General features: G+C 28.1%; 1 non-coding gene across 1 annotated transcript; it reads left to right on the forward strand.

Annotated features, from left to right (window-relative positions):
- The first annotated feature begins 10,171 nt into the window (after positions 1–10,171).
- On the forward strand, positions 10,172–10,282 carry LOC142504685 (small nucleolar RNA R71). Its single transcript, XR_012804310.1, has one exon. It is a non-coding gene; the product is annotated as a small nucleolar RNA R71 (small nucleolar RNA).
- The last annotated feature ends 1,760 nt before the right edge of the window (positions 10,283–12,042 follow it).

A 12,042-nucleotide genomic window follows, 5' to 3' on the forward strand; every position in this document is an offset into this window, starting at 1 on the left:
TGTTTTTCATCAAATCAGGTACAAAAAAAACATCTATTAAAATTAACTTAAAATCATTGTTCAAAAGTAATTAAACATCTCCAATCTCTTTGGCAGCAACTCTTGCTCCATTGCCCATCCTCAAGAAGGTCTCACCTTCCCTAAATCTCCTACTTATTCCTATCACCTGCAAATCATTACAAAAATATGAGCCACATCCGATATCTAATACCCAAGAAGTAGAGTTAATTGAAATGTTTACTTTAATATATAACATACCGTTTCCAGAACATTTCTAGGCAAGATATTCTCTGCAGTTACGCCTCCAATGTCCAGGCTTCTTGTAGTGATGATAGATATCAGGAATCTTGTCAGCCTTAACTGGTGTGGCTGCAACAGCGGGACTCGGAGTTTGCCTCTTCAAGGGCACGTTTTTCTCGGGATGTTGGAAATAACGCTTCTTTCCCTTCCCATGTGGTCCTTTCTTTGTACTAGATGAAGAACCCACATAAAGAACCGACTTCTCTTTCTTGATGGTGGACTCAAAGGTAACAAGAGTATTCACCTACTCCTCAAGGGTAGGCTTCAACTTGTTCATGTTGAAATTCACCACAAAGGATCAAATGAGCTAGGCAGCGACACGAGCAACACGTCGGTGGTCAACTCCGAAGGCAACGTAAGATCCATGCCAACGAGCTTGTCCACAAGCCCAATCATCTTTAGGAAATGATCATGGACCGAGGCCCCATCTCGCATGCGTAAAAGTGATCAGCTCCTTGACGGTAGCATGCCTAAGAGGCCGTGTTTTCTCATCAAAGAGCACCTTGAGAAATATGAGCCCAAATCATGGGAGTTCTTGCTACTACTTAAATAATAATTCACCCAAGTGTAGGTTGTCTGCAAATATTATATTTCGTAAGTACGAGATCGATCCTCAAAGAGGTTATTTTGAGTTTAAATTTATTAATTTATAGATTACCAAATGCAAGAATGAAGTTTACAAATTATAAATTTTGTCAAAGCTTGAGAATTTATTCTTGGTTTATGTAATATTGTTTAACTAAAAGTAAAACAAAAAAAAAACCACCATAAATAATGGTTCCAAGAAAATTAAACACACACATAATATAATATAGTTCTCACTATAGAAAATACCGAATTAACCGATATTTTATATATGGTACCTATGATTATAATTATAACTATATAAATAAATAATTGCATAAAGTAAATGTTAAATTAAATCATTATATTTCATTTAGAACAACCGGCAGAGCCACGCTATTGCCTAAATGAAATATATTGATTTAATAAGTTAGTTGCGGTAAAGTAAAAGTTGGTTGCGAGAAAATAAAAGTTAGATGCGAAAAATAAAAGTTAGTTGCGATAAAATAAATGTTAGATTGTTAGATGTTAGTATTAAATCATAATATTTCATTTAGAATCATAATATTTCATTTAGAACAATCGGCAGAGCCACACTATCGTCTAAATGAAATATTATGATATTATTATATAAATATATATATATATATATCTATATATATATAATAATAAGTGATGAAATATTTATTGTATCAAAATTAAACAACAAATCAAGATAACCACTTTAATGGTATCAAGCATTTGATGTAAATTGATAACAACAAATAATACATTTTTATACCTACAATAAAATTAAGTTAGCTAAATGAAAAGAAATAAAGAAAGAATATACAAAATATAAACAATCTTACTTCACTAAGAATGCATCCTCTTCACCTTGACATAATAGATTTAGCTTGCCATAAGCTTACTTTTGATCAACACTAAAATATCACTCATAGTTGAGAACATGAAAGAAAATATATTGGAACATAGAACTTTGATACACACGCACACTATATTTTATAATGAGATAGAATGATTCTCAAGCTAGCACAAGCCCTCTATTTATAGGCCAAATGAGAGAAAGGGTCAAAATTTTTATTAATGCCATGTAGTTGCAATAGTATTCTTTGTCTCCTCCAAGTTCAATTCCATGTCCCTTCTTTCAATGCTTTGTTCCACGACTTTAATCACCGAATTTGACTCTGCTGAAAACGGCAAACATGTAGGGAATTGTCTGTAGATAAATTTGGCCACTTGGTTTACCTCATTTGGTTAAATATTGAAATAGTTATGATTTTTTTACTATATGCTGGTCATAGTAAAAGTAAATTTGTCCTCCTTTTGATATTTGCACAATTTGATCATCTTAATGAACTTTTTAGGAAATTATGTCTTCTGCAAAGTTGTAGATAATTTCTCAAGGATTCCAAACATGTTTGAGTCACCTCTATTTGAATTTTCTAACTTGAGTTATCATTATTTTACCAACATGTAGAAAACCTGAAAATAAAACATATTTAGTAAGACAATTAAATATAAACAAACAATACTAAAATTACATAATTTTATAATTTTAATGAAACTTAAATTTTAAAATACAGGTTTTAACATATAATAAATTATTAATTTTAAATTTCATCACACCCTCACACTATCTTATTACTAGTCCCTTAGTAATAAAATTTATCGGAAAAATCACAACCTATATTCTTTATTCCTTTTATATATTCAAATACAAACATATTTATTAAAAACAAAATCATATACCGATTTATATATATATATATATATTTTCGTTTAATATAATAATATATAATTAGATGTGTTTTTATTATTATTCTTATTTTCACATAATATATAAAGTAAAAATATATATATAATTTTTTTAAAATTTCTAAATTTTTTATAATAATATAGTTAAAAAGATAATTCACACCACCCACCATAACATGTATAATATCAAAAATATTATTGTAAAAGCCTCAACTCCATATATTCTTTCAGGTCAAAATGTTTAAGGAATAGCTAGTTTTCACTCATGGAGTTGGAATGAATATTAACTCTCATTGAAAAAGGCTAAGTATTAAAGCAGACAATTAATTAAACTAATATTGAAAACAAAATAGGAAAATTTACAAAGAATAAAATCCCCCTTTTTTATTGTTTTTTTTTAAATAACGTGACTGCAAAATTTTACAATAACATAAAATTTTTTATCCAAACATTATACCATAAATATATATATATATACATATATATATATTTATGGTATATATATGAACATTTATATAACGGATACATCCGACTACCTTTGAAACTTATCTAGCACAAACAAATCTGTTTGTTTGTTTGTTTTTTCTTTTTTTTGAACACAATATTGATGTTTTTAGAACACATTGATAGTACATCAATCAAATCTAAAAAAATTACAATGAATAAAGTATTTTGCAGTCCGTTATATATTTACTTCTTTTTTTTTCTTTTTTCAAAAATATATATTTTTTAGGGGAGTTATATTCTTGTAATTAACCATTTTTTAATAATCAATAAAATTTTATTAATTGTTTTCTCATTTCTCACCACTCACTCACAAAAGATGTGTGAGTATATATTATACTTTTACAAAAGAATTCTTTCAATTATACATGTTAACAACCATACAAACCATATCTTTTAACAATATTCTCATAAAAATTTTAGAAATTATTTTATTTGAAAACACATACAATTATATATATATATATATATATGAACACATCTATTATATATTTTATATTAATTGATCAAAATATATATATAAATTGGTACATATGAAAAACTAATTTTTATTTTATTCTGTATTTTAAATATAATGAATATTAAAATCTAGTGTATTTTGATTTTCCAATAATTATTAACTAATGCGTCTCAGGTGCATTTTACTGACACCTTACTCGACATTGAACTAAAAATTATTATTATTATTACTATATATAAGTATATATTTTAATTTTTATATAAAAAAAACTAAGAGTAGAAGAAGAAGAAATTATTCATACCTTAAAGAAAAACATTAAAACATACCGTTGAATCACAAGTTTAGCATCACATGAATTTTCTTTTCTTACTTTTGGATGTTGGCCAATTAAGTTGAGATAAGGATGGATCTGGTTCATGACTAAATCCTTGCAGTAAATCAATAAGTTCACCTTCACTTGTAGCAGAAACTAACATCCTTCGCGAAGCTAATGAAATAAATCTCTGTTCCACAATATAATCGAGAAACGATAACAGTTTAGCATAATAATTGTTAACATTTAACAAACCAATTGGCTTATTGTGGATATTTAATTGTGCCCAACAAACAGTATGAAATATTTCTTCCAAAGTACCGAAACTTCCTGGCAAAGCAATGAAAGCATCTGAATGTTCAATCATTTGAGTAATTCGTTCATACATGTTGTCCACTTTCATTTCTTCTCCTATTGTTGGTCCTGTAAGATTGGCTAAAGTAATCGGAATAATGCCTAAAACTTCACTTCCACATGCATGCTCATCTTTTGCAACTTTTCCCATGAGGCCAACTTCACCACCACCATATACCAAATGAATCTTTTTTTTAGCAAGTGTTATTCCAAGATTTTCTGCTACTTCTTCATAAATTGATTCTTTTCCTGCACTAGATCCACAAAATACACAAATATTTTTGATTTTACTTACCGTGGACGTTGACATGTTGAGAAATATGTTTTTTTTGTAATTGTTAGATCACAACATATGAATGTATAAACGTAACATGCCAAAAGTCAATATTTGAACAGGAAATTATTATTATTAAAAGAAAATAAAAATGACAAAATTAAAACAAATATATACAGCGTAGTTGTGATTGTGGCTCACATCTTCCTCTGATTTTACGTTAAGTAACGGCTTCAACGCCTTCTATGAGTCGAGGATATGCTTCCCATCCAATTTTCTTATAAATTGGCAAACATGGTCTTTTAACGTCAGATTCCCAAGACGAAATTATGTATATATATTTACTTATCTAAATAGATATGCATTACTACAGTAGGATCTTTGTAAGGCTGATTCCACCGTCCATATTGATATTCCTCCTGTTGAAATTGCCACCATAGTTTAAGAAGTTCATTTTGCACGTACCCACTAGAATGCGTATCAAGAACCTCTAGAAAATTATCCGAAGGCTCTTTACTCAGACCATTCTTAATGAATAAAATTTTATCTTCTCTATTCATTGATGTCATTCCAACATTTTTGCATTTCCCTTACAAGTCCACCTTGCACATTTATGACATCCACCTATACGTTTAGCTCTTCGCTTTTTGGCATATGTGCTTTTACCAAATCCTGGCATATGTCTTATTATTAATTCACTTGCTTCCCCAACCAATCGGACTTTTGCTTCAATTATCAAACAGACATCATTCGGTATGCCATATGACATCATCAACCTTAGCCGCTCACATCTAGCTTTATAAATTTTTTTCAATGCATTATCAGGTAAAGAAGCAAAATATTTACGAAGATTCATAATACACGCATTCATATTATTATTATTATATATATTTCAATTATTTTGGGAAAACTGAAGAAACCGACTTAAACTGTCACGGAGTACCGTTATCCGCCACTTACCCGGGAAATGAACTAGAATCTGCAAAACAAAATGAAATATCAAACAACTATTGTGGATCATATAAAGGCATAAACTCATTATTAAGAATTTCATTTTCTGTAAAAGGCTTAAGTCTTTGCCCATTAACTTTAAACACGTCATTGTTTTTAGGATTTTCAATATCAACAGCACCATGAGGATAAACAAATTTGACTATAAATGGTCCTGACCACCTCGATCTTAGTTTACCTGAAAATAAATGCAAACGAGAATTATAAAGCAAAACTTTTTGTCTAATTTCAAATGACTTTCTCATAATATTTTTATCATGAAAGGCTTTAGTTTTATCTTTATAAATATTTGAATTTTCATATGCATCATTTCTTAATTATTCAAGTTCATTTATTTGCAATTTTCTTAATTTAGATGCATCATCTAAATTAATTTTAAATGCTTTAATTGCCCAATAAGCTTTATGTTCAAGTTCAACCGGTAAATGACAATGCTTACCAAAAACTAACCTATATGGTGACATCCCTAATGATGTTTTAAATGTTGTTCTATATGCCCATAATGCATCAGTTAATCTTAAAGACCAATCTTTTCGATTTGAATTAACTGTTTTTTCCAAAATTTGTTTTATTTCTCTATTTGCAAGTTCAACTTGACCATTACTTTGAGGATGATATGGTGTAGAAACTTTATGTGTAACCCCATCACCAATTATTGCTCTAGGTATTCCAAATCGGCTAAAAATATTTTCTTTTAAAAATTTTATAACAACTTTGTGATCATTAGTTCTACATGCAATTGCTTCAATCCATTTTGAAACATAATCAACATCGACTAAAATGTACGTATATCCAAAAGATAATGGAAATGGACCCATAAAATCTATCCCCCAACTATCAAATATTTCAGTAATTATGATTGGATTTAAAGGAATCATGTTTTGTTTTGAAATTGATCCCATCTTCTGACAGTTTTCACAAAATTTGCAAAATAAATGCGTATCTTTGAATAAAGACGGCCAATAAAATCTACATTGTAAGATTTTTGTAGTTGTTTTATTGGATGAAAAATGACCTCCACATGCTTCAAAATGACAAAATTTAATAACATTACTTACTTCATTGTCGGGTATGCATCGTCGAAAAATTTGGTCAGGACAATACTTAAATAAGTAAGGATCATCCCAATAAAATTTTTTAACTTCTATCAAGAATTTATTCTTATCTTTTGAATTCCAATGAGAAGGCATTTTATTTGTCACAAGAAAATTTACAATGTTAGCAAACCAGGGCATAATAGTAGCATAAAACAACTGATCATCTAGAAAATTTTCATTTATTGGTATTTCATTATGAGATGATTCAGTCATTATTCTAGATAAATGATCGGTTACAACATTTTCTTTTCCTTTTTTATCTTTAATTATAATATCAAATTCTTGTAACAATAAAATCCACCGTATTAATCTTGGCTTAGCATCTTGTTTATTTGATAAATATTTTATGGCAGAATGATCGGTGTAAACAATAGTAGTAGAACCAATTAAATAAGATCGAAACTTATCTAATGCAAATACTACTGAAAGTAATTCTTTTTCAGTAGTTGAATAAATTATTTGGGCACTATTTAAGGTTCTACTAGCATAATAGATTGCATAAGGTTTTCCTTCTTTTCTTTGTCCTAACACAGCTCCTATAGCATAATCACTTCCATCACACATTAATTCAAATGGTAAAGACCAATTTGGAGGTTGTAAAATAGGTGATGTAACTAAAAGATTAATAATTTTTTTAAAAGCATTTTCACATTTCTGAGTCCATTCAAATTGTGTATCTTTTGTTAAAAGATTTGAAATTGGTTTAGATATTATACTGAAATTTTTTATAAACCTTCTATAAAATCCTGCATGACCCAAGAATGATCGAACTTCTTTGATCGTTTTTGGTGATGTTAAATTAGCAATAACATCAACTTTGGCTTTATCAACTTCAATTCCTTTTTCAGATATCACATGTCCTAAAACAATCCAAGATTTAACCATATAATGACATTTTTCCCAATTTAAAACAAGATTTTTTTCTTCACATCTTTTTAATACTTCTTCTAGATTTTTAAGACAATTTTCAAATGATTTTCCAAAAACAGTTATATCTTCCATAAAAACTTCTACATATTCTTCAATCATATCACTGAAAATACTTAACATGCATCTTTGAAAAGTAGCTGGAGCATTACATAAACCAAATGACATTCTTTTAAATGCAAAAGTTCCGAAAGGACAAATAAAAGTAGTTTTTTCTTGATCTTCTAATGATATAGGTATTTGATAATACCCCGAATACCCATCAAGAAAACAGTAATAAGAATTTCCTGCTATTTTTCTAGAATTTTATCTAAAAATGGTAGTGGGAAATGATCTTTTCTAGTTGCATCATTTAATTTTTTATAATCAATACACATACGCCAACTAGATGAAATCCTAGCTTGTAATAACTCTCCCTTTGCATTTTTTATAACAGTGATGCCGGACTTTTTAGGTACTACTTGTGTTGGACTTACCCATTTACTATCTGAAATTGGATAGATAATTCCAGCGTCTAATAGTTTTAATACTTCATTCTTAACAACTTCCTTCATATGTTGATTTAACCTTCTTTGTGGTTGTTGATATGTTTTAGCATTTTCTTCCAAGTGAATTTTATGTGTACAAATTAAAGGATTCATACCTTTTATATCTTTCAAAGTCCATCCAATTGCATTTTTATATTTTTTAAGTAATTTAATCAAATCTTCTTCTTGATTTGGCAAAAGAGTTGAAGAAATTACAACAGGAAATGTTTTATTTTTACCAAGAAATACATATTTTAATTCTAATTGTAAAACTTTTAATTCAAGTTTTGTATTATCATCTTCTTTAAAATTATTTTTAGACTCAAAACTTTCTATTGAAAAAACTTCAGATTGTTGATTTAAGTTTTCTTCTTATATATTTTCTTCCACAATTGTTTCAATTTCATTATCATATTCATTTTCATTAATACTTGGTTGTTTACATAAATTGAACACATTAAGTTCTAGAGTCATATTTTCAAAAGACAATTTCATTACACCATTTCGACAATTAATTAAAGCATTTGAAGTTGCTAGAAATGGTCGTCCCAATATTACTGGAATTTCATTATGTACTTCTATTGGTTGTGTATCCAAAACAATAAAATCTACAGGATATATGAATTTATCAACTTGAACCAACACATCTTCTACAATACCTCTAGGTATTTTGATTGACCTATACGCCAGTAAGAGATTAACAGAAGTGGGTTTTAATTCTTCTAAATTAAGTTTTTCATAAACTGAATAAGGAAGTAAATTCACACTTGCTCCCAAATCCAACAAAGCTTTTTTAATTTTATTTTCTCCAATAATACATGAAATTGTTGGACAACCAGGATCTTTATATTTTAAACTAGAATTATTTTGAAGAATAGAACTTACTTGTTCAGCCAAGAATGCTTTTTTCTTCACATGCAATTTTCTCTTTACAGTACATAAGTCTTTTAAAAATTTTGCATAAGAAGGTACTTGTTTAATAGCATCTAATAATGAAATATTTATCTTCACTTGTTTAAAAACTTCATAGATATCAGAATCACTTTTCTGTTTTTTATGATTTGTTAATGCATGGGAAAATGGTGGAGGTTTATTTGACTTATTTACTATTTCAGATGATTTATCATTCACCATATTATTCTTAAAATTTAAGGTATCATCATTCTCAAAAGTATCAGGATTATCATCCTTAGTCTTTGATTTTAAATGATCCTTGTTTTCATTACTATATGGATCATTAACTATTTTACCACTTCTAAGGGTAATAACAGATTTTATTTGATCAATTTTTTCATTTCTTAATTCTTGATTTTGATTTTTAGGATTAGGTTGAGGTTGAGATGGAAATTTTCCTTTTTCATGAATATTAAGTGCAGATGCAAATTTTCCAAGAGTTTCTTTCAAATCAATCATAGATTGACTGTTTTGAATATTGATAGACTCTTGCTTTTAGATAAATGCATGAATTACATCTTCAAAGTTTTTTCTTGAAGGTGTAACATAAGGAATATAACCTTGATGATTTTGGTTATTTTGAAAATATTGTTGTGACGGTTGTGCATTATTATCATTTCTCCAACTAAAATTAGGATGATTTTTCCATCCAGGATTATATGATGGTGAAAAAAGATCTAGTATTGTTTTTTTATAATTGTTAACATAATTTGCTTGTTCATGGAGACATTCTTTAAATGAAGGTAATGTTGGACAATCTTTTGTAGCATGATCATGTGTATCACATATATGACAAACAATTTCTTGAATACTTTTTAATTTACCACTCTTTTTCATTTCTAATGACTCAATTTTTCTTGCTAAAGATGCAAGTTTAGCTTGAATATCTGTATCATCTTTAAGATTATAGATACCACCCCCATTTGTTGAATTATTGTTTTTAGTTGTTGGTGGTTCTATTGTGCCTATATTATCCCAATTTTTAGCATTTTCTGCTAATAAATCCAAATATTCCATAGCTTCATTTGGGTTTTATCTTCAAAAGTTCCATTACACATGAATTCTATCATTTGCCTATCTTTAGGTATTAGACCTTCATAAAAGTGAGAAACTATTCTCCATGTTTCAAAACCATGATGTGAGCATGTATTAAGTAATTCTTTATATCTATCCCAACATTGATAAAACGTTTCTCCTTGTTTTTGAGAAAAAGTTGTAATTTGTCTTTTAAAAGAGTTTGTTCTATGGGAAGGGAAAAACTTTTTGAGAAATTGTTGTTGCATTTCTTCCCATGATCATATTGAACTTGATCTTAAATTTTGTAGCCATGTTTTAGCTTTATCTTTTAAAGAAAAAGGGAAAAGCTTTAATCGAACTATATCCATGCTACAATTTTGATCATTATAAGTGTTACAAACTTCCTCAAATTCTCTTAGAAGCAAATATGGATTTTCAGAATCTAAGCCATAAAAATTTGGTAAAAGTTGAATAATTTGATGTTTGAAGTTGAAATTAGATGCATCAGGAGGAAAAACTAAACAAGATGGGGCACTAGTTCTAATAGGGTTCATATGGTGCCTAAGTGTTCTTAATTGATCATGTTCTTGATTATTATTATTATTATTATTATTATTATTATCATTATCTTGATTATTTGAATTATCATCCATGTTTAAATTATTTTCAGATACTCGAATAAGTCTACCATTTCTTTTTCGACCACTCATACAAAAAAAAAAAAAACAACACAATACTTATAAATAAAACATAATTAACAAATATAAACTTAATTTATACCTCCCCGGCAACGGCGCCAAAAACTTGCTACTACTTAAATAATAATTCACCCAAGTGTAGGTTGTCTGCAAATATTATATTTCGTAAGTACGAGATCCATCCTCAGAGAGGTTATTTTGAGTTTAAATTTATTAATTTATAGATTACCAAATGCAAGAATGAAGTTTACAAATTATAAATTTTCTCAAGGCTTGAGGATTTATTCTTGGTTTATGTAATATTGTTTAACTAAAAGTAAAACAAAAAAAAACCACCATAATTAATGGTTCCAAGAAAATTAAACACACACATAATATAATATAGTTCTCACTATAGAAAATATCGAATTAACCGATATTTTATATGTGTTACCTATGATTATAATTATAACTATATAAATAAATAATTGCATAAAGTAAATGTTAAATTAAATCATTATATTTCATTTAAAACAACCGGCAGAGCCACGCTATTGCCTAAATGAAATATATTGATTTAATAAGTTAGTTGCGATAAAGTAAAAGTTAGTTGCGGAAAAGTAAAAGTTAGTTGCGAGAAAGTAAAAGTTAGATGCGAAAAATAAAAGTTAGTTGCGATAAAGTAAATGTTAGATTGTTAGATGTTAGTATTAAATCATAATATTTCATTTAGAACAATCGGCAGAGCCACACTATCGTCTAAATGAAATATTATGATATTATTATATAAATATATATATATCTATATATATATAATAATAAGTGATAAAATATTTATTGTATCAAAATTAATCAACAAATCAAGATAACCACTTTAATGGTATCAAGCATTTGATGTAAATTGATAACAACAAATAATTCATTTTTATACCTACAATAAAAATAAGTTAGCTAAATGAAAAGAAATAAAGAAAGAATATACAAAATATAAACAATCTTACTTCACCAAGAATGCATCCTCTTCACCTTGACACAATAGATTTAGCTTGCCATAAGCTTACTTTTGATCAACACTAAAATATCACTCATAGTTGAGAACATGAAAGAAAATATATTGGAACTTAGAACTTTGATACACACACAAACTATATTTTACAATGAGATAGAATGATTCTCAAGCTAGCACAAGGCCTCTATTTATAGGCCAAATGAGAGAAAGGGTCAAAATTTTTATTAATGCCATGTAGTTGCAATAGTATTCTTTGTCTCCTCCAAGTTCAATTTCATGTCCCTTCTTTCAATGCT

This window comes from Primulina tabacum, chromosome 9, assembly GCF_025594145.1.
Source record: "Primulina tabacum isolate GXHZ01 chromosome 9, ASM2559414v2, whole genome shotgun sequence".
NCBI classification, from domain to species: domain Eukaryota; kingdom Viridiplantae; phylum Streptophyta; class Magnoliopsida; order Lamiales; family Gesneriaceae; genus Primulina; species Primulina tabacum.